Genomic DNA, 24,408 nt, shown 5'->3' on the forward strand with positions numbered 1-24,408 from the left:
TGTCATTTGGATTGCTCCTTTCATGGGGTTACTCTCAGAACTTCTGCAGTCATTTTGCCCACTCCAGAACTGGGGGCGCTGCCGTGTTGTCGGGGCCCTAGGCTGCCAGTTGGCGTAGAGATCACGAGGGATGGAAAGAAACCTGGCAGGAGATCCCCCTGACCCCAATTCATCCAGGAGCACTCTGAGGCAACCTAAGGACTGGATTTCAAAACTGGCCTTGGTTGCACAAGAAAGGTCATCCCAAATCAGGGTCTCCCTAACCGGGTATCAGGAATACCGCAGAATTCTCAAAATAAAATGGATTTTCCTGTCTATTAGGACACTTCACACATATTTCAAATACAACACCAAGCGTGGCTAAAGCGTCTTTAGAACATTTTCGTAGCTTTATTGGTTGGAATGAGCAATCTAAGTAATAAGTAAAAGCAGAGAGCTCGCTATGCAAATAAAGCTTCCAGACTCGTCTCCCGTCTTCTTCCCCCAGCAGATTGCCTCCGGAGCCCCTCCCAGGTGGAGCTCCGAAATCTGCTTTTAAAATATAGTCTTTATTTGCATGATCCCCCCCCCCCTCATGTTTCAGTCTAATTCTCCCAGATTGAGAGAAACACAATAAAGGGGAAAAAATTTTTGTTTTCAGGGCTTCCCTTTTCACAAACTCTTTTTTTGGAAACCGCAACCTCGGGTCCCAGAAGAGGTTCCTGGGGGCTTTAAGAACATCAATCAGTTTCGCAGCTGGAGGCCGAGGCTTTCCTCGGGGAAGACTTTTTACATAAAACAGATTGTACTTTGTCCTTGCCAGGGCAGACAAAGGTTTAAATTAAATATGCAGTGAGCTGCAGTTGGCTGCTTGCCACAGCCTGGGGGAGGGGGAAGGGAGAACTCGTCCCTACTCTCCTTCCTTTCTCTGTAGTTGTTTCTTTTTCCTGTTTCTTTTTCCAGCCTGGAGTTAAAAGGCCTGTGCTCAGGGCTGGGCTTTTCTGTAAATTCGCGGTGTGATGTGGTGCAAGTCAGTGGGCCCCCTGGGACCTCAGTTTCCTCTTCTGTACAATGAGTCTGAGATGATGTGTGAAGGTCTTTTCCATATTTAACCTTCTAAGTTATCTCCAAATTCAGCTGTGTGCATTTCCAACAAACACCACCAGCCTCTCCTCGGAGCAATGCATCCCCACCTTTCCTGGACTGACGGGGCCTCCTTTTCCCACTGACCCCTGGGGGCCAGGCGGGCCACGTGTAAGCGAGAAGGAGGCCCTGCAAAGCAAGATAAACGGCCACAGATTCTGTTATCGGTCTTGGGGGGGGGGAGGGTAATAAACAGTAGTGGGGATTGGACTGAATTGAAGAGACAGACAGATTCTTCAAAAAGGGGGCAGCCTCTACCCACCTCAGCTGAGGCCACTTGTTGTGGCCTGTGGGACAGAGAGGTTTTTTTGTTTTAAAGATTATGTTTTTGAGTAACTTACAAGCTAGGAGATCAAGAGTCCCACACTCTATGGACTGAGCCAGCTAGACGCCCCAAGTTTAGTTTTCTTTTTTTTAATGTGAAAGTCTGAAACTTCTCAAGATTGGTAACTAATTACAAAAAAGAAATTATGAGTCTCATAAAGTAGATGTGCAGGTCTGTGGACTGAATTCAACTTGAAGAGGGTCAATTCGTGGACCTTAAGAATGTAAGAATTTTCTGTCTTCTCTATCTCACAGAGATGTTCAGAGGGTCTGTGTATTTAAAAGTGTGTTGTAAGCTGCAGCAACGTACTATCGACCTGAAAGGTATTTCAATATAGAAATGCCCTATGAGAGGGTAAATTTCAGGAAAATAATTTTAGTCATATTCAGGTTCCCAATCAATTCTTGGCCTGGAAGTTAATCGACCTGTTCTTTTATTGGTTAAACATACTTTTATTATCTAAATCCACACTGATTTCATGTGAATGATTTCATGTGAATAATAACATGAAATTGATTTCATGTTATTAGCCTTGTAGGAAAAGCAGGTTATAAATGGAATATATATATATAAACTTGAGAATTTTATTTTGCCTTGTAATAATGGTGGCCTTTTATATCATCAGCATATTAAATGAAATATTATCTTAATATATAATTAAATGTTACAGATTTATATAGTACAAGGTAACATACATTTTAATCAAATTTCTATTATTTGGATACATATGTGTTCTATAATACTATAATGATTGCAACATAAGTCCACAAAAGACAAAAGCAACTTGAGAGATCCTTTGTTCTCTGCGTGCTAAAGTGTTAGGCAATCTTTTTATCTTGAGGGAGAACCAAACGAAAATGGGATTTAATCTTTTAAAACATTCATTTTAGTGGTTAGATGACCTCTTTTCCTATTTTACCTGCATAAGAAACATGAATTTTATTTTCAGGAATGTATATGAAATACATTACTCTTGTTCTAAATGTATTCAAGTGATGTGCAATAACAAATAGGCACAGGTAAATTATTAAGAAGCAAGATGAAATGATTTCTCTTCTTGGAATGCCATGATTTCACAGACTAGAATAATTGAAGGGTACCTAATATAAAAGCATTTCCTCCTGCATGGAGAGCCATTTTCTCTTTTCAGTTTTTTTCCCCTTGATCTCACTAACTCAAGACATAAAGATTTTATTCTCCTTTCTTCTGAGTTGGTCTCCTTTTCTTCCCCTGTATTTAAGCTTTTTATCTTTTTGTCTAATGTAAATAGTAAGTCTCAGATTTGATCCATTAATTTAATGTTTCTGACTTACAACTTAAAAATACACATTACATTTTTAACCTTTCACTTAGAGTCTAAATTGGAGGACACAGTAAATAGGATTTCCCCATAAGCAGGGCAATATGTGAAATATTTACCGAAGGAGATGGCAAGGGCATAATCAGAATGGATACCGCCATGGTGAGGACAAACACCAGTTGTGAACAACCGTTCCAGACTTACTGGTTCTTTTTAACAACAAGTTGCAACCATGCAATTATTATCACCAGAATAATTATCATATGGGAAACACTGAAACATTTAGTTACTGTATTAGTCTGGATAACTAGCCATTAGCTGCCACAATAAACCAGCTCTAAAATCTCAGGGACTTGATGCAGCAAAAATGTATTTCTTGCCCACACAAAACGATGTAGTCAGTAGAGATTTTCTTCCGCTCGAAGACCCCGGGCCCCTTCATCTTGTGATGTGGCCATATTAACATGGCTTCCAAAGTCATTGCACAAAGAATGGAAGGACTGGAGGCCTCCCCCTGGGTCTCACAACCTGGAGCTAGAAGTGATACATGACACCTTTCACTTTTCATGGGCTGGAACTAGATACATGTCTCCAACTGGCCTGTGAGAAAAAAGAGAAAATGTAGGGAAGCATATCAATTGCCTTTGAGTTCACAGGCCCAAGTACTGATGACTTCTATCTCACACCTCGAGCTGATTGAACTGATGGTGCCTTGAGACCTTTGCTGCTGACTCATGGCCTGATTCTGTGACTTCTTTGCTTCTCTGATTAGTTCTATCCTACTCTCTGCAATCTATTTCAGGATCAGATGTCCAAGAGGGACAGTCTTATTGTCTTGTTTATCATCATGATCTGTTTAGGCAGAGCTTTTGTTTAAAGCCATCTGAAATGCACTGGCCCGTCTACAGACGGACTGCTCTTGATTATGTGCCCACACCTGTTTTAGCCATCTGCGGAAAGGAGTTTGGGAATAAATTGCATAGGAATTTGGGGATAAAATGGATAAATAAATTTGGCAGAACAGTTTTGAATAGTGAAGATTTAAAAATATATCTAGCAAGGTCTTCATTGTTATTAAATTGTTACTATATCATAATAATCGCGAAATCACAATTTGTTGAGGTTTTGTACAGTGCGACAGCTTTATTTTTTCAAGCATATTTAAGTAGTATGGATTAAGAATAGTTGCTGTAAATGTCAGTCCACAAACTAAGATGTACTAAAATATATCTTTCATCTTTTCAATCGTTGAATTTAATTTCTATTTTATGTTTCCACTCTGTTGAGTGCAGGAGATTTAAATTTGTTAAATTGCAGGCCTCCCCTACCTACCCAGGGTCGCATTTAAGATTCAGAGTATCTATGGATTTACGAAGATAGAGACATTTGATCAGCACGGGAGTTTTGACCTGCTCCGTTTCCGACCTGGGCCGGTTCACCCCTCCTTCAGCAACCTGGTGGTCCCCCGCTCCCCGGAGGTCACCATATTGATGCCGAACTTAGTGCGGACACCCGATCGACGTAGCGCACTACAGCCCGGAACTCCTGGGCTCAAGCGATCCCCCTGCCTCAGCCTCCCGAGTGGCTGGGACCACAGGCGCGCGCCACCGCGCCCGGCCACCGCGCCCGGCCAGAGGCATTTGAAAGTGGACAATATTGTCCTTTGTCTGTAGCCCCCCAGGCTTTCATGAGATATGGACAGCGGCAGAGATCACCACCTATCTCTACAGGTATCCGTTTTCTCTTTCTTTAGTCAAAAACCATCTTATTCTTATCTGAGTACATGACTGCCTACGCAGTGACTACATTTCCCAGGCTCCCCTAAAGCTAGGTAAGGACATGTGTCTAAGGGCCAGTCAATGGGAGGTGAATGGGAATGATGTGTTAACCTCTGGGTCATGCCCTTAAGTGACATCTGCTGGCCCTCAGCTTTCCGTGGTCCTTTTTCCTCTTCTCCAAGGCTGGAATGAAGACATGGTGGTGATGAGCCAGGTTTGTTTCTGTGAGGGCAGGAGGGCAATATTCCAGCAGGGTGGAGAGCAGTAAGAGAAAAGGAACGCTGGGCTCCTGGATGACCTGGTAGAGTGGGGCAGCTCCAGCTCTCTGGTCTACTGCTGCTTTGACCTTGTATGTGATAGAAATGAGTGTTCTCTCTCCTTAAGGCTCTGTTATTTTGGTCTCTGTGAAAGCAGCTGAGCCAGTATCTTAAAGGACACACCCACTTTCCGGGGTGCTTCCTGCTGTGTCCCCTTTGTTTCTGATGGCCGAGCCTCTTCCTGTCTGTTGCTTCTCAGCAGCTGCAGCTCTGTGTTAGTGATATTCTAATGCTTCCTTACCAGCTGCACTATGGGAAACTGCTTCTGCACTTCTCTTGCATTTCTGGCATCATTCTGCTGCCACCATGCCACTCTGTGGCTTTGAGAACTCTGGGGGACTCACAGGACCATCTGCCTAGATAGAGCATACAGATTTTCTGCCTACTCCTATACATGGTGGAATAGAGTCCTAGTTTCTGGATTCCACCTAAAGAGGGGGCAGAATATTTTGCTCTAGAATCCCCAAACATATCTGGGAGTTTTATCATTCCTCTCCCAACCTCAATCAGAGGACTCAGTTTAGGATAAGAGTGAGATCAGCCTAGGGGCCCTTCTTAGGAGCCCACTGGTGTCTTTGCTTTTCTTTCGAATCTCCCTATTCCTCCTTATCAGAATCTTTTTGAGTATTAACAGTATGAGGAGCTCTGTTCTAACATGTCAGGTTTCCTTCTAAATATTTTGCCTTAATACCTGGGCCAAGCTTTACAAATATTTTGTTTTTCCTGTTGGTTACCAGAGGGGACGGTGGGGGGGGGGGGGCGGGGGAGGGGGCAAGGATGGGTGAAATAGGTGATCGGTATTAAGGAGCGTGCTTGTCGTGATGAGCACCTGTGTTGTGTGGAATTGTTGAATCACTATATTGTACACCTGAAACTGATGCAACCCTGTGTGTTAACTGGAATTCAAATAAAAACTTAAAAAGAAAAAAAATGTTTTCTTTTTCTGGGTTCTGAGGTATCATTCCTTCTCTGAGGCAGCTAAGGCAGAACATCCCATGAGGTAGAGGGTGGTGATAACTAAAATAACGCAGATAGACGGAAGTGTTTGTTAATATTTCAAGATTTCATCTGTCACTTAACTTGCAGCCAATATTGCCAAGGACGTGTCTTTTTAGGAGTTTCTTCAGCCAATAAATAAGAATTATCTGTTGTGGGGCAGTGGGAAGGTTCATTGGCTCAGATTTACAGGTTTGTGTTCCAGTCCTAGTTTATGCCTGTGCTTTGGAAGCACACTTTCTATGTCAACAGTAAAGTGCAGTTCCAAATGTTTGTCTCTTTTATCTGTGGACTTTGACTCCATTGATTGTGTAACATTGGGAAATTGACCTAGATTTCAAGTTTCAGTTTTTGCTATATATTTCCATAGCACTTTCTACCTCAGACAGAGGGAACTTCTGTGGAATAATAATAATAGTTTATGTTTAAATAGCATTTCTAAATTGTAAGTATTATTCTTAGTGCTTTACATATACTATTTCACTTGTGACTCATTTATGAGGTGGATACTGAGATACAACCCAAAATAGAGGTAGGATTTAAACCTTTACAGTCTGGTTCCAGGGTCCGTGCTCTTAATTATTAAGTTAGACAACCTCTTATCACAGGAAATATTTTGAAGGAAAGGAATGAAAAGGTATTGTAATTATTATTGGAGTGCTCTCCTGGTTTGATTTATAAGTACTAATCTTTCAAAAGCAAACTATGACTCAACTCTATGTAAATTATCCCAAAATTCAGGTATGCTAAGGAATAACTGAATGCATGCTAAGAGTACAGTTATTAAAATTACTATTTATTTTTATAAAGTGAACAACAGATACATTTACTTCATTTAAACTGCCTCCTTTCAGGGCACCTGAGCAGCTCAGTCAGTTAAGCATCAGACTCTTGATTTTGGCTCAGGTCATGATCTCACGGTTTGTGAGCTCCAGCCCCCGCATCTGGCTCTGCGCTGACAGCCCAGAGCCTCCTTGGGATTCTCTGTCTTCCCTCCTCCCTCTCTCAAAATAAATAAATAAACATAAAAAAAATTAATTTTCCTCCTTTAAAAAATGTATTTAGGTCAGGAATCAATACAAGCAATCCAGTTTTAATTCCCACTTAGAAATAATTCTAAAATAGTATTTACTAAGTCATAATTAAGTAAATGTTTCCTTTGCTTTCTTTGAGGTATGCTCATTAAAGGACTTTCACCCCAGCCAAATGAGGTCAGTGAAATTCAATTGCATGATAAAACTTTGTCACCATCTAGTGTCAGTAAGGAGCATTGCAGTCATGTTGCTTATTTTCTCTCTTCAGTAGCTTCCTTCTAGATCTATGTTAGTATTAACTAGCACTCCCAGTGGTACCAGCGACCCACTGATTCTGTAGACTTTTATTTATTTTTAAAAATGCTTATTTAATTAAAAACATTTTTTAATGTTTATTTATTTTTGACAGAAGAGAGAGACAGAGCTTGAGTGGGGGAGGGGCAGAGAGAGAGGGAGACACAGAATCAGAAGCAGGCTCCAGACTCTGAGTTGTCAGCACAGAGCCTGATGTGGGGCTTGAACCTACGAACTGTGAGATCATGACCTGATCCAAAGTCGGACACTCAACTGACTGAGCCACCTAGGTGTCCCAATGTTTATTTAATTTTGAGAGAGACACAGAGAGAGAGAGAATGGGGAGGGGCAGAAGGAGGGAGGACAGAGGATCCGAAGCAAGCTCTGAGCTGACAGCAGAGAGCTGGATGTGGGGCCTGAACCCACAAACCATGAGATCGTGACCTGAGCCGAAGTTGGACACTTAACCAACTGAGCCACCCTGGTGCCACTGCAGACTATTTTAGTAATTGGATTTCAGAGTAACTCATTTCAGGTCATTTCTTACTTCCAAAGCATGGTTTATTTTATGAGAGTGTTCTCAGGGGACCATAAAAACTTTGATCCAAGTTAGAGACAGCGTGCTCACCCCTTAAAAATCCCTTTACTTTAGCTTCAGGATGACGAACATGGGAAAAATCTTCATGATATATATTAAATTATTATGAAATAGTTGAGGCTTTCAGAAGAACATAAAGTCAGTATATCAAACATTTATGCACTTGCTGTAATAGTTATCTACTGCTGTATAACAAATTGCCCCAGTGCAGCAGCTGAAACAGCAAACATTTATTATCTCACACAGTTTCTGAGGGTCAGGAGTCAGCGAGTGGCTCAGCTGGGTGGTTCTGGCTCAGCGGCTCTCTCCCTCGGGGCTGTTGGCAAGCCTAAGCTGGGCAGGGATCTCAAAGCCTAACCGGGGAGGGAAAGACAGATTCTGAGCTCACGCCTGTTTGTCGGCAGGTTTCAGCTTCCTGCAGGCTGTCTGCCAGAGGCTCGGTTTCTGAAAGTGTGGGCCTCTTTATAGGACTGGCTTCCCCCAGAGCAAGAGAGGGGGAGGGAGCCGGAGGGAGAAAGAGAGGGCGGGAGGGAGAGAGGGGGAAGCTATAGTCTTTTTTAGAATCTAATTTCACAAGGAATGGTTTACTTCTACCGTACGTTATTGGTCACTCCTGAACCTGGTACCATGTGGCAGGGGACTATAGACGGGGTGAAAAACAGGAGGCAGCCATCATTGGGACCATCTTGAAGGCTGGCTGAAACACTCACCGGCTAGCTTTACTAAATAGTACCATTTTGCCCCATTTGTGTAACTACTACTAGCCCTGGGCTAAACTCAGGGAGCTACCAAAGAGAAAGAATGTTTTCTTCCCATGGGCTTTCCACCCCACTGCTGAATCTCCTTTCCTCCCTCTGTGACTGAGCTCTGCCAGATCCCAGAGCTCACATTTGGCTGTAGGAGACATGAAAAAGCTCAGTCCAATCTCATATGCAGCTCGAATGCCATCTTTTTACCTCCTCATACTGCTGACTCTGTGAGGAAGGAGATCATGGTTGTTCTTTCAGGATTTTTTTCTGACTTTTCTTGCTTCTTTTTTGCTTTCTAATTTGCTCTAGCATGGGGTCCAGCATGTGGGTTAAAGAGGAGCAAAAAATATCTTTGTATTTAGCTGATACTGTATATAGTCCTCCCTCGGTTAATGCTAGCTGATACTCATTCCCTCCATTAACCTAAACATCCAAGTACAGGTTCTTCAGGTGAGGATGTGGGTTATTTGGAGAACCCTTGAATGCTTCACACTCTTCAAGTACTCTCCAGTTGGCTTCTTGAAATCCACACTCGGCCTTTGCTCTCTTTGAGGCTTAACCCTACGCTGCCTCTTCCCGCCGGGGACCTTGGCCTCAGGAAGCAGTGTTCTTGGGTGGCAGGGTCTCTTCAGGATGGCTTATGCCTGCTGCCTGCAGGTCCTTTTGGTCAACAGGAAAACATCATGTGTCTTTTTCCTGCCAAATGCCTTCCCGTCCAGTCGGCCCTCCCTCTCCACCCTGTAACCGCACTGCTCCAGCCAGTCTTCTGCGTTTGGAATTCTCCAGATGGGCGCAAGAGCCCAGGTGCAGATGCCGACAAATGCTTGCAGATGCTGGTTGGCTTTCCTTAGAACTCTCTCTGCTTTCCTCTTTGGTCTCCAAGCAGCACCAGCACCTGCGATGTGAGGGCTCTGTAAACATCCAGCCAGAAGGCGAGACGCCGATTTACTCCCTTATAGGCACTCCTGGTCCCTGTGACTGGTTTACGTGGAGCCTTTCTCTTGGCCTGGGCGTGAGTGAGAAGCACCTGATTCTGGGAGGGGGAAAAAAAACCAAGAAATCCCATTCAATGAATGTATGGCCTTCTCGTAAAATGGCTGGAGATAACGGACAGGGACTGATATTTAAAGGACCAGCTTGGTCATTTTCTATAAAATTCTGCAGAAATGTGTCTAGCAAGTCTCTGGCTTCAGGGCCTCATTTGAATTTCAAAGATAAAGAGAACCCCCCTTTTTAACATAATAAATTTTGCTCAGATTAAAACATGTGGAAATGTACAGATTTAGTTGAAATCCCCTGTGTACTTGTCCTCAATTCCACTCCCCTCCTTGCCTGCCTAGAGGGTGTTTGTCAATAACATATATAGTTACTACATGCCCTAGTGCCTTTGGGCCGCCATGATGGAACAGCACGGGGCGGGGGAGAGGGGCGGTTTATAAACAATAGAAATTTATTACTCACAGTTCTGGAGGCAGAAAGTCTGAGAACAGAGTGCCAGCCTGGTCATGTGAGGGCCCTGGTCCAGGTCACAGACTTCTCATTGTATCCACACGTGGTGGAAGGGGACAAAGGAGCCCTCTTGAGCCTCTTTTATAAAGGCATTAATTCTCATTCATGAAGGCTCTGCCCTCAGGAACTAATTACCTCCCAAAGGAGCTTTTTTTCTTTTCCCCTTAAAGTTTATTTATTTATTTATTTTGAGAGAGAGGGAGAGCGCATCCATGCACCAGAGAGAGACAGAGAGAGACAGAGAGAGACAGAGACAGAGCGCTTGCATGCAGGAGCAGGGGAGAGAGGGAGACAGAGAATCCCAAGCAGGTTCCCTGTTGTCAGTGCGGAGCCTGGAGCCAGAGCCTGGAGACTGTTGTGGGGCTGGATCTCAGGAACCATGACATCACCACCTGAGCTGAAATCAAGAGTCGGCTGCTTAACAGACTGAGCCACCCAGGTGCCCTGAGATAATTTTTAAAATTTTCTTTTCTTTCTTTTTCTTTTTTGCTATTGCAGATGACGGAACAATCATCATCCTGGTACTTGTCTAGTTATATATTATAGAACATATACCTAAAAGAAGTATAGAGGAATTGCTAGCTTGAAGGATATGCTAATTTACATATCTCCTAGACGTCAGATTGCTCACTCATGTTATTTTCCACCACCGCCAGCAAATTCAAATCCTCAGCAACATTTGGTATCGTTGGATTAAATAATTTTTGCCAATTATCTTGTTTTAAATTGTATATTGTACTTTAAAAAAATGTTTACTTTTTATTTTGAGAAGAGAAGTGAGGGTGAGTGGGGAGGGATAGAGATGCAGGGAGAGAGAGAGAATCCCAAGCAGGCTTCATGCTGTCAGTGCAGAGCCTGATGGGGATGGGGGGCTCAATGTCACAAACGGTGAGATCATGACCTGAGTTGAAATCAAGAGTTGGACGCTTAACTGACTGAGCCACCTAGATTCCCCTAAATTGTATACTGTACTATTTTGGCTGTTAGTATTTTTGAGCATCTTTTCATATATTCTTTACTCTGGTCTTCCTTTATATCTTTTGGGATAGATCATCACAAGGCCATGAGAAAACCTCTCTGCCTTGTGATGAAGTCCTTATGTTAATTTGAAATTCTCAGGTTCTATGCATAGCTAGAAATTATAAATATAGAATTCAGACATTAGGAATGCATATGGGGGAGTTTTTTAAATTAAAATTTATTTTTCTTTTTTTATTTTAGAGAGAGAGAGTGCAAGCATGGGAGAGGGGGGGAGAAAGAGAGAGAGAGAGAGAGAGAGAGAGAGAGAGAGAGAGAGAGAGAATGTTGAACATGCTCCACACTCAGCGTGGAGTCCGACGCTGGGCTCGATTCCACAACGCTGGGATCTGAGCTGAGCTTAAATCAAGAGTTGGACGCTCAACCAACTGAGCCACCCAGGAGCCCCTGGAATTATTTCTAACATCTTATTTTGTGTTTTCTGTGCATTACCTCTTTTATAGCTTCTTTCCCCTTCTTTCCTCAACTACAATGTCTGGCACTTGGTAAGAACTCTATGTGTTTGCTATTGTTATTATTACATTGAATTGATAAAGCTTTTTATATTCCTCTTATTTTCCCTCTTTGATGTTTTATAAACTACAGATTTTGTTTCTAATTTAGTACCAATACTTAATTTAAAAACATAGATTTAATTATCTCTTTCTCTAAATAGATAGTTATTCACTAGTTCTGTTTCCCTCCCAAATATTTACCACATTTTGACCACACATTATTCAACCTCACTCCCATCTTGTTATGGTTGTGCTTTATTTGTTCTTTTGTTGTTTTTGTTCTTTTTTAACATGTAAATGAGATATTATTATTTGTCATACTCATTAATTAAAATTACTAACACATTTTGTCATTTTTTCCCGCTTTTGCTTTTTCTTAATTCTATACTTCCTTCTTCTTCACTTTTATTCTTACTGAAATGTATTCTCTGATTATTGTCTTCATGAGATTCTGTGGATATTAAACCGTTAGTGTCTTCTTTTCTCTTTTAACGACTGATAATCAGGGGCACCTGGGTGGCTCAGTCAGTTAAGCATCCAACTTTGGCTCAGGTCATGATTTTGTGGTCCATGAGTTCGAGCCACGTGTCAGGTTCTGTGCTGTCAGCCTGGAGCCTGCTTTGGATTTTGTGTCTTTCCTCTCTCTCTGCCCCTCCCCTCTTGTGCTCTTTCTCTGAAAAATAAATAAACATTAAAAAAAATGAACAGCGGATAATCAATTTTGTAAAAAAGGTTGATTTAAACATCAGCAGTGATGACTTCATCCTCAACTCCTGAATCAATACTGGTGGAAATAATCTGCTTACCAATCTTGGAAGGACTTTGTAAATCAATGAGCTGCTTGTGAATCCTCACCTGAAAATGACCCATGTCTGAGAACCTTCACCACGAGGAATTTTTCTTGTAGTGATTCTTGGAGTCTTGGTGGGCATCTGGACTGTTCCTTTTACTTTGAGATTCTTTCTCTTTGTGCCTCTGATCAAATCCGCAGGCACCACCTCCAAAGATTTTACAGTTTGGCTGGTTAGAGTAATTCTAACTCACCATCTCTGCTTCCTTGAGTGTCCTTCTCTATCTTTTAAAAGCCATGGCTTTGGGGCTTCCTGACCCACCTGTTTCTCTGCAAGAGTAAACACCAAGGAGTCAGGAGCTGCAGGAGGAGCCTCTGGGCAGAACTAGCTCCATTTCATCTGGACCAATCTTCCTCAAAGAGCTAAGTGGTGTTTTTTGTTTTTTGTTTTTTTTTAAACAAGAGAGATTTTTTGTTGTTGGTGAGAGAGAGAGCGTGCAAGTGAGCGAAGGGCAGAGAGAGAGAGAGAGAGAGAGAGAGGCAGGGAGAGAGAGAATCCCACATTGACAGCGTGAAGCCCCAAGCTGGGCTCCAGAGAAGGGGGGCTCGAGCTCCTCTCATGCAGGGCTCGAACTCACTAATGGTGAGATCATGACCTGACCCAAAGTTGGATGTTTAACTGACTGAACCACCTGGCACCCTCAAGCTTAGTGTTCTTCTAAAACTCTTTATTTTGCTCTTAATCTTTTTTTTTTTTTTTTTTAATTTTTTTTTTCCAACGTTTATTTATTTTTGGGACAGAGAGAGACAGAGCATGAACAGGGGAGGGGCAGAGAGAGAGAGGGAGACACAGAATCGGAAACAGGCTCCAGACTCTGAGCCATCAGCCCAGAGCCCGACGCGGGGCTCGAACTCACGGACTGCGAGATCGTGACCTGGCTGAAGTCGGACGCTTAACCGACTGCGCCACCCAGGCGCCCCTATTTTGCTCTTATTCTTATGTGATATATTGGCTGGGTATACATTTCTAGGGCAATGCTTATTGCTGATGAGAAATCTACTGTCAGTCTAATTATCATTCCTTTATGGAAAATGTGTCTGCTCTTCTGAATCTTTTAATATGTTTTTCTTTACCTTGATGGCTTGTAAATTATAATATGTCTAGGCATGGCTTTATTTTTTGTATCTCCTGGTTGATAATTTGGATCGAAGTTATGCTCCGACGACTGATACCCTTTTGCAAGTTTGGAAAAATTTCAATTATTATCTATTTAAATATTGCTTCTCTTACGTTACCTTCAGTTTGTCTTTGTGAAGTAGGCATCATTGCATACATCAAAGTTCTTCAGTTTGTCCCTCACTTCTTTCTCTCTTTCTCTTTTGAAAAACTTTTTATTTAGTTTGAGAGAGAGAAAGAGAGAGACTATGAATGGGAGAGGGGCAGAGAGAGAGAGGAAGAGAGAGAATCCCAAGCAGGCTGTGTGTCATCAGTGCAGAGCTGGACTCAGGGCTTGAACTCATGAACTGTGAGATCACCACCTGAGCTGAAATCAAGAGTTGGAAGCTTAACTGACTGAGCCACGCAGGCACCACCCCACCCCTGCTCTCTTTTTTAAAGTAATCTCTACACTAAATGTGGGGCTCTAACTCACAACCCTGAGATCAAGAGTCAGATACTCTACTGACTGAACCAGCCAGGTGCCTAAACCCTCATTTCTCTTAGCTACTTTTTTTTTTTTAATGTCTTTATTTATTTTTGGGAGAGAGAGAGAGAGAGAGAGAGAGTGTGAACAGGTGAGGGGCAGAGAGAGAAGGAGGTAGAGGATCCGAAGTGGGCTCTGTGCTGACAGCAGAGAGCCAGATATGGAGCTGGAACTCATGAACTGTGAGATCATGACCGGAGCCGAAGTTGAATGCTTATAGGCACCCCTCTTAACTACTTTTTCATCATTCATATTTTTATGCCTGTATCTCTGTATTGTGTTCTGGATAAGTTTTTTACTACTATCTCCTAATTCACTAAATTTCTTGTTTTGTGTGTCTGGGCTGGAATTTTCCTGGTTATTGAATTCCTAAATTCAGTGACTCCGTTTTTGCTTCTAAGATTGAAAATTCATTCTTTCTCATATAGCTTTTTCTTATTTTTTTGTTTGCTTCACAAATTCTTGGTTTACAAAGATGAAACACTCTTCACTTAAGTTAATAAATATACTTATTTTCAAATTTTGTCAGATTCTTTCAAAAAATTAATTTGTTTTGGAATCCATTTACAGTTGGAATGTTGAAGTTTTGGCTGACTTTCTTAGCATTAGATACTAGTTCTCATGGTTCTGGAATTTTGGTTTATAGGTACATTTTGAGGTATGTGTAAATTTCTGAATAAAACATCTATTTTCTGTCTACTTTCATGAGGATTGGATAGGGGTCTACAATTTACAGAGGAAGGTTTTTTTTATAAGCCAATTATTAATTATTATTATAATAAGTTTCATTATAAGTTTCTTTCTTTCTTTCTTTCTTTCTTTCTTTCTTTCTTTCTTTCTTTTGAGGGAGGGGAAGGGCAGAGGAAGAGGGTCAGAGACCATCTTGAGCAGGCTATATGCCCAGCATAGAGTCCAAGGTTGGCCTCAGTTCCATGACTATAGGATCATGACCTGAGCCAAAATCAAGAGTTGGATACTCAACCAACTGAGTCACTCAGGTGCCCCTCATTATAAGCTTTAATTAAGCTCCATTCATAATTCCCTTTTGTTACCCTTTCATCATTCGTAGTTTTGTTTTGATGGCTCAAGCTTGTTGATGCCCATGTATGTGAGATGTGACCATTTTGGGGCCTGAATGTTAAACATGAAATTTGTAAGGGGAGGGGAGACATAATTCAGTACATAACAACATGTCTTCAATAAATATTTGTTAAATTAACATCATTTCTTTCCATAGGTCCCTCTACTTCTGATGGCTGTTTTCCTTTAACGTAGAGTTGATCTTTTAAGTTTTCTTGTATTCATATGAATTTGATATTTTCCTTTCTCTTGTGGATCCCTTCTGAAGAAATTAATATCCCTGGTCTTCTAGGTACTTGCCTGTATTTTATAAGTTTGGATATATACAACACACTTTCCAGAATGGCCGAAATGAAAAGACAGAAATGCCAAGTGGTGGCAAGGGTGTGGGACAGCAGGTGTGCTCATACGTTGTTGGTAGAAGGGTAAATTGGTACAACCATTTGGCGAGCTCATCAAAGTTAAACATACACCCACCCTATGACCCAGGAGTAGACATGTACCCCTAGGTGTTTATCCAGCAGAAATACCCCCGTATGTTCACCAGAGGACACACAAAAATGTTTAGAGTTACACTGTTCATAATAGTTGCATGTAGAAATTACCTTAAATGCCCATCAAAAATAAATGAATAATGGGGCACCTGGGTGGCTCAGTCAGTAAGTGTCTGACTCTTGATTTCTGCTCAGGTCATGATTTCATGGTTCGTGAGATCAAGCCCTGCGTTGGGCTCTGTGCTGACAGTGTGGAGCCTGCTTGGGATTCCCTCTCTCTCCCTCTCTCTCTGCCCCTCCCCACTTGCACGCACTTGTACACATGTGCTCTTTCTCTCAAAATTAACTTTAAAAATAAAATGGAATAATGAATAAGGAAGCCCACCTGCTAGAAATGACTCTCAGAGAGGCCCTGTGTATCCCATGAGCACAGGGGGCAAGGGGTCTATCTCAAACAACCTTTCCCTATAGGCGTGAGTAGTGCAGGGGTATAACCCTTAACTCCAGGAAGATGACCTGGGCTGGAGCGTGCCCTAGGCACACAGGTCAAGAAGGTCTAAGAGGCCCGAGGGCAGGAAGTGCTCTGTGATAACTGCATGCATGGGTCCCTCAGGGGGGAAATAAAAAGATGAATAAGTCAGTATTGTAGTCACCCGATCAAATCTTATGTAACAATGAAAAGGAATGATCTACATTTACACACAACCACATAAATACATCTTCTAAAGGTAATGGTAGGGGCGCCTGGCTACGTCAGTGGAGTGACTCTTGATCTCGGGGTGGTGAGTTCTAGCCCCACATTGGGGGTAGAGAGTCCAGAGAAATAAATCAATAAAAGTAATGGTAAGTGAAACAGTGGTGTACCGGTACAAGTGGTGGTGGACGTAGTTCACTCCCGATGTAGACAATAAGGGTGTGCATTGTCTGTAGAGAATTTAAAAACAATAATAACACTAAAAATCTGTTTTTCTTTTTCATTGTCAGCATGTGTTATTGGTGATACTACACTCCTTCCAGTGGGGGCAGACCATCTTTTCCCCCACCCGCCTCCCCATCACTGCAGTGAAGGAAGCCTGCCGCAAAAGAGAGTATCCTGCGTGATTCCATGTACGTAAAGTACAAAAACAGGAAAAACTTATCTATGCTGTTGGCAGTCAGGATACTTTTTTAATCCTTTGGGGTGGTGGATGCAATGGAGCACACAGAGGGATGCTAGGGGCTGGAAATGTCCTGGGAATTAGTTACAAGAGTGTTGTTCAGTTTGGGAAAACTCATTGAGCTGTACTCTTATGGTCTGTGCATTTCTCCGTATATTACTCTGATAGAAAATTGTTTTTTTTTTTAAAAGCTACAACATGTTTTTTTAAAAGATTACATGTACTTAAGAATTATCATTTTGCCTAGGAATGTATATCTGGCTTGATCTGGGGAGGCAATCTTTCTGTCTGCTTTGACAGAAACTTCCATCAGGATCACTCAACAGCCTAAAATGGATACTTTTAGAATCAACTCCTAAAAACTCAGCACAGACATTCATTAAGCGCCTGCCACATGGGAGAGGTAGGGAGCTCCATGCTCTGATGATAAGATACAGAAGCTGCTTCTTTTGCTGAGCTGAGAGGAAAAACTGGCTTATAAAGCAGTTGAACTGCTCGGGACTTAATCATATGAAACTAGACACTTACCTTTCAACAAAGATGGCAGATAACCTGGAACATCTCTCCTTTGCTATTTCTGTGGAGTGTGAGTTTTTTTTGAGGTCACTAACCTTGAGGAAGATGGGCAGTGTGGGACCTGGGAAGAAGGAGAAAGGGGGGGTGGAATAGACAGATGCCAAAAAAAGAAGCGGAGGGAAAGGCAAGAGAGGGGAGAGAAGACATTGCTTCTTCCATCTGCGTCAACCAGGGTAGATGAAGAGATTAAACGGATCCAAACTGTCACTCACTATCACTGAATAACAGAAAGAACATCTTTCTGCTCCAATAAAAAGTAGGAAGGATGGCATCTTAGGATAAAGGGGTTCTTCTTTAAATTAAGTTTAGGGGCACCTGGGTGGCTCAGTAGGTTAAGCGTCTGACTTCAGCTCAGGTCATGATCTCACACTCCGTGAGTTCGAGCCCTGCGTCAGGCTCTGTGCTGACAGCTCAGAGCCTGGAGCCTGCTTCGGATTCCGTGTCTCCCTCTCTCTCTGCCCCTCCCCTGCTAATGCTCTGTCTCTCTCTGTCTCAAAAAACAAAACAAAACAAAACAAAACAAAACAACCCCCAAAAAACCAGACATTAAACAATTTTAAATTAAGTTTAACTTTATGAAAAATCTACTTTTTTATACTTATTTTTTATATTCTTCTGTGAACTGGTAAAATTTCATCTCTGTCTGCTGTTAGAGAGGGACCTCTGCTCTGACCCAGAGGTTGGCCAATTTATTCCCTAAAGGATGAGATAATAAATACCTTATGTTTTGGGGCCAGATTCTCTGTTGCTGCTACTCTACTCTGCCATTTACCTGGGACGATATGTTAATGAATGGATGTGTCAATGTGCCATAAAGCTTTTGGACACTAAGAGTTTTGGATACTAAAATTTGAATTTTGTGATTTCTTGGGTACAAAATATGATTCTCATTTTGATTTTTTCCCTTCACCTCAACCATTAAAAAAGACAAAAGCCATGGGGCACCTGGGTGGCTTGGTTAAGTGTCTGACTCTTGATGTCTGATCAGGTCATGATCTCACGATTTGTGAGTTTGAGTCCCGAGTTGGGCTCTGCCCTGCCAGCATGGAGCCTGCTTGGGATTCTCTCTCTTTCTCTCTCTCTCCTTCTGCCCCTCCCCACTCATGCATTGTCTCTCTCAAAATAAATAAATAAACTTAAAAAAAAAAACCCAACACCTTAGTGTAGCTTAGTAGCTTGCAAAACTAAGCTACACTGAAACAGGTGGTAGGCTGGATTGTCCTGTAGGCCAAAGTTCCACTCTGGGGCTTTCTTCTGACATTTCCACCATTATGCAAGCTGTTTCTGCTACGTGCCTTGCTCTCCTGGCCCTCTCTCACTCTTCTGACCCTTCTTCAATAGCTCTCCTACTCTCATCCCCTGTATTCAGTTCTGCCCAAATATTCTTGGTAGATTTCCTTTACAGGTTGACTCACAGTGGCTCTGCCATTTGTTAGTTGGAGGACCTTGGGCAAATTATTTAATATCTCTACACCTCAGGTCTCTTACCTGTTAGGTGGAGATAAATATTGAAAGTAATAAAAAAAAAAAGCTAAGTTTAGGAAAATTAAAAATTTCTATAAAGAGTTATATGGAAGGTAGGAATGACAGCAGCAGCCCAGGCCGTACCTACTGCTGGAAACTATAGGGCAGGCTTGTGTGGCATTCCCAGGCTCTCAGTTTGGTGTCTTCAAACTCCCGTTCTTTTTTTTTTTTATTAAAAAAATTTTTTTTTAACCTGTATTTATTTTTGAGACAGAGAGAGACAGAGCATGAACAGGGGAGGGGCAGAGAGAGAGGGAGACACAGAATTGGAAGCAGGCTCCAGGCTCTGAGCCATCAGCCCAGAGCCCGACGCGGGGCTCGAACTCACGGACCGCGAGATGGTGACCTGAGCTGAAGTCGGACGCTTAACGGACTGAGCCACCCAGGTGCCCCTCAAACTCCCATGCTTTAAGTATTTGTTCAGATCCCTTCATTTGGGAAAACCTTAAACACTCTGTGGGGGGGGGGGGAGACAGCGCCCCTCAGCCTCTTCCCTGTTATCAAGAGCACTTCCATGCTAGCCCAAAACTTGCTCACCTTCCAGAAGTCACACTCGGAGGCTAACTAGACCCCATGTTCCTTAACAGGCAACTTAGCCACTATCTTTCCACACTGTGGGATCTCACTGTCCCCAAGTTACTCATTAATGTATCCCCTCCAACCACATGCCACCCTTCACAGAGAGAATTTGGGTAAATCCAGAATTCTCTATCTGGTTACATTTCCTGTGATATCGTGATGCTTGTTTGCCTCTTAACCCTTGGAGTGCAGCAGTCAGGTGATTAGTGGGTTCTGGCTAAAGGAGGATAGAGACCTTGGCTCCCTGGGGAGGGGGATACAGGGCGTGTGTCTCAGATTTAGTCCTCTGGTCTGGTGTTGCGAGAGGTGGGGTTTCAGAAGATATTGAGATTTCAATATCTCTGTGAGATATTGGGATAAGCTGCCATTTGGGTGGTAAAGAGGGGCGCTGGACTGGGTGAGAAAGGCATGCTCTGCACTCGTGCAGTAGTTCTGTGCCAGAGAGCTTGGAGGCCTGGCACGAATGTGCCACTCTGCCTGCAGGGAGGGGACAGGCAGGGGGCTTCAGGGGTGTGGCAAGGTGCCTTTGTGCAACTTTGCAGGTGAAGACAGTCTGGATGATAAATGTCACCCAGGAACGTGTCCGCTGCAAATGCAACCTGGTAGGGGATGCCCCAAAACCACTGGCACGTACAGGGTGTGGCTGTTAGGAACATGGGCTTTGGCGTCAGCTGCTCTACCACTTACTAATAACCTTGGCCTGTTATTCATTTAGAAGTAGAGATGATAATACCTACCACAGAGGATTGTTGGCCAGATTAAGATAATATGCGTAAAGCACATATTGAAATACCAGAGTCAGGGGTCAGCAACATAGGAGATATTCCTGGCAATGTGACCCCATTTGAATCCATCACACGTGGTCTGGCATTCAGACACATGAGTCACATATGCTTCCATGTGCCTTGGGTGGCCGTGAGATTAAGTAAATTTTTTTCCTCTTTCAGAAAACCACATCCTTTTAGTAGAAAACTACAGCAAACACCGTGCAATATGGAAAAGGACCACTTATTTATGATCACTACATGTCAAAAACCATCTGGACCATTTTCTTGTAACAGATGTTTGCCAAATTAACTTTGGAAACAGAAAATTCATGTAGGGTATTTCTCTCAGCACAATGAACGCAACTAGGGCAGATACAGATACATTTTTCAAAACAATATTAAGCCATATTACGGTCAGGTAAAAAACCATGGTGACTGCACACATTAGAATTTGCAGAGTGCTCAGGAAATGTCAATAAACTATGTCTTAATTTAGAAGAAATTCATTTAGAAATGATCTGAAATTCAGAACAGCTTTAAAAACTTGGCCATGAAGACTTAAAAACATTTAATTTATGTGGTTCATGGTAATGATAATTATAATGCGAAATATTATTTGGTTTTCCTCTCTTCCAGGCACAGACCTCCTAAAAGCTGTTGGAATTTCCTGTGATGGAAGGAATAAAGGTGTCTTCTGTTACATTAATGAGGTGACCTTTGGAAAACCCGGAAGGACTGAGGCCGTGGTCAGAGGAGCCTACCCAGTGGTGGAGGGTTGGAGGCTTCAGCCTCCAGCCAGAGCCCCTCCCCACCAGGGGAGTGGGGCTAGAGATTGAGTTCAATGCCCGATAGCCAATCATTTAATTAGTGGTGCCTACAGAATGAAGCCTCCGTAAGAACCCAAAAGGATGGGGGTTTGGAGAGCTTTCGGTTTGGTGAACATACAGACAGTGGCGTGTTTGGAGACAGCATGCAAACTCTGCATCTTTTTCACACACCTCGCCTTATGCACCTTCTTCATCTGGCTATTCCTGAATCATATGCTCTTATAATAAATCAGTCATCTAGTAAGTAGAATGCTTCTCTGAGTTCCGTAAGCCACTCTAGCAAATTAAGCCCAAGGGAGGGGGTCATTAGAATGTCCAGTCTATAGGCAGTTCACTCAAAGCACAGGTGACAACCTAGACTTGCAACTGGCATCTGAAGTCGGGGAGGAGGCCTGAACCTGTGGGAGCTGATGCTCTCTCCGGGTAGGTAGTGTCAGAATGGAGTTGAATTGTAGGACACCTAGCTGGTGTTTGAAGAACTGGCTGGTGTGAGCGGAAGAGACCCACACGATGGAATGCGGTGAAGAATCTTATTAAGAAATAGTTACCTGCTGCTGGTTCTTAAGAAGTGTCTCTTTCATTCATAAACATACTATGCTGGGATCTAAGAATAAAAAGTCTATTAAGAATTAGCCTTGGGGCACCTGGGTAGCTCATTTGGTTAAGGGTAGGACTCTTGACTTCGGCTCAGGTCATGACCTCGCGGTTCATGAGCTTGAGCCCCACATCGGGCTCTGTGCTGGCAGTGCGGAGCCTGCTTGAGATTCTGTCTCCTTCTCTCTCTGCCCCTCCCCCGCTTGCTCTCTAGCTCTGTCTCAAAAATAAATAAATAAACAAACAAACTTAAAAAAAAAAGAATTAGCTTTTACCTTCAGAGATCTTTTAGTCTAATTAGAAAGCAGGTGAAACAACACATTCAGTGTGGTTAAAGGGCTTAGATTCAGGTGTACCTTGGAGCCTATGGAGGTCCAAAAGATAGCCATAAAAATCAGACTCATGGATCAGGGAGCATTTCTTGAAGGGGGTGAAACTTGAGAGATGAGGAAAAGTTTGCAAAGCAAAAAGTAGTCAGGATAGGGTGGGACATCATTAGTGACTTGTCTTCATTGTAAGCAATGCAGGACAGTAAGATAATAATAACTATAATATCCAATAGCTTTCAAAATGTCTATCTCTAATATTTTCAACAAGCTTGTATTAGCTTGAGATTTAATACAACCTAAAATCCAATATTTGCCTTCTGTAGAGTCATAGAATGATAGAACATGAAAGAATAGTTAGTAATACTTAAGTCCATTTCCAATATTAACAACCTCTTTTTAAAATTCTAAAGTAATACATGCTTTCATAGAGCATGTAGATAAGCAAGAGAAGAGAAAAATTCCTGTTTAATCCTACTTCTAGGCTGTCATGAATATCTTATAGCTAAAATCTTGAAAATGCCCATGATTGTTTCCTTGAAGTAAATTTAGGATTAAGTCCAATGAGAATTGCAAATTAAAAAAAATTCCCATTTTTGGGCCTTTCACTGATGTTAACAGATATAGAAAGATTGTATTTATGTTTGGAGTCTGAGTCTGGAGTAGGCAGTGAGTTTTTACTGCTATTCACCATTACTAACTGTGAGATCATGGCACATTAGGGATTTTTCTAAACTTCGGCTTCTTTGTTGGCCACTGGGGAACCGCAGCCAAAGCCAGGTGATTAAGGGGCATCCTTTGTGCTGTGGCCACAAACACCAGGACACCAGAAGTAAGATGGGAGTGCCAGATATCTGTAAATATACCCTTGGGGACAGGCTGGTGCTCTGGGTCTCCAAGATGGCACCTGCTGGCTGAAGAGAGGCAGAGGGCTGGAGGTAGGCAGAGGATGCCAGCCTAGAGATTGCCCCGCCAATCTCCCACCACAGTGAGTGCAGTGGCAAACCCTCGAATGTGTGTCCAATCAGGTTCCTGGCCTCAGGAGGAAGGTCCAAGGCAAGCAAATGAGCCTCTCCCACACAAGGTCTGGCAACCCTCAGTCACCTTCAGCGCTGGGCCCTTGGCAAGAGAGTCCTGCCTTCAAGACGTGTCTCTGTGCCTCACGGCTTGTGGGTCTGTGGACAGGAGCCTTGTTGGTTTTCAAAGCTATGTGTTTTAGGACTCCTGTCTCAGGTGCAGGTCTTAAAAGTGGGGGGCCTGGTATGGGGTTCAACCTGTTGGCTTCTCGGGGAAAAGCTCTGGTTTTGAGTTCCCTCCTGACTGTGGTTTGCTGGGCCTAGGATGCGGTCTATGGTGAGATTGTGTCCCAGCCTTTCCTGCCCGCTTGGATGCAGAGTGGTTGCTCAGACATGTTTAGGTTTTTAGGTGGTTTTTCCCCCCCCCAGAGGAAATTCATACTTATGCAGATGTAGATTTGGTGTGTTTGTGGGGGGAGATGAGTTCTGGATCCTGTAACATTGCCATTTTGAGCCGCAACCAGATTTAAAAAATGCTATTACTTAATCATGTGTGTGTGCGTGTGTGTATATATAATATATAATATATATAATATATATTATATATATTGTATAATATATATGTTATATATATTATGTAATATATAAACAATATATATATGTAATATATATATTAATACATGTAATGTAATATACATATATATATGTAATATATATAAACTATATATATATATATATATGTTTGTTTATTTATTTATTTGAGTGTGAGTATGGGAGGGGCAGAGATCGAGGTAGAGAGAGAGAAAATCGCAAGTAGGCTCCATGCTATCAGCACAGAGCCTGACACAGGGCTCAATCCCAGGAACTGTGAGATCACGGCCTGAGCCAAAATCAAGAATCGGATGCTCAGCCATCTGAGCCACGCACGTGCCCCAACTTAATCCTATTTTCAAAGTCTAAAGGAAATCACTATTTCTATCTTCCTCTTGAACAAACCCAGTGTTTTTAGAATGCTTTAACTTCCTTCAAATATTCCTCCCATTGTCTTTTTTTTTTTTTTTTTTTCAACGTTTATTTATTTTTGGGACAGAGAGAGACAGAGCATGAACAGGGGAGGGGCAGAGAGAGAGGGAGACACAGAATCGGAAACAGGCTCCAGGCTCTGAGCCATCAGCCCACAGCCCGACGCGGGGCTCGAACTCACGGACCGCGAGATCGTGACCTGGCTGAAGTCGGATGCTTAACCGACTGCGCCACCCAGGCGCCCCCCATTGTCTGTCTTTGAGCCGCTTTTCCATCTTCTGTGCTATTTTTATCTAGCATTTTACTTCCATGTTGTTTTTCAGTGCAGAAAAATCATCATTATTTATTAAAAAAATAAACTTTATTTATTTTTTAGAGCAGTTTTAGTTTCACAGCAC

At 42.5% G+C, this 24,408-nt stretch overlaps 1 long non-coding RNA gene across 1 annotated transcript in view; it reads left to right on the top strand.

Moving 5' to 3' along the window:
• The window catches only part of LOC123576577, a 37,342-nt gene extending 15,625 nt beyond the window's left edge, over positions 1 to 21,717 (top strand). The window contains exons 3-4 of the long non-coding RNA XR_006701494.1: positions 16,606 to 16,728; positions 20,861 to 21,717. This is a non-coding gene — a long non-coding RNA (uncharacterized LOC123576577). The remainder of the gene's footprint in view (positions 1 to 16,605; positions 16,729 to 20,860) is intronic.
• Positions 21,718 to 24,408: the final 2,691 nt, after the last annotated feature.

This window comes from Leopardus geoffroyi, chromosome D2, assembly GCF_018350155.1.
Source record: "Leopardus geoffroyi isolate Oge1 chromosome D2, O.geoffroyi_Oge1_pat1.0, whole genome shotgun sequence".
Taxonomy (NCBI): domain Eukaryota; kingdom Metazoa; phylum Chordata; class Mammalia; order Carnivora; family Felidae; genus Leopardus; species Leopardus geoffroyi.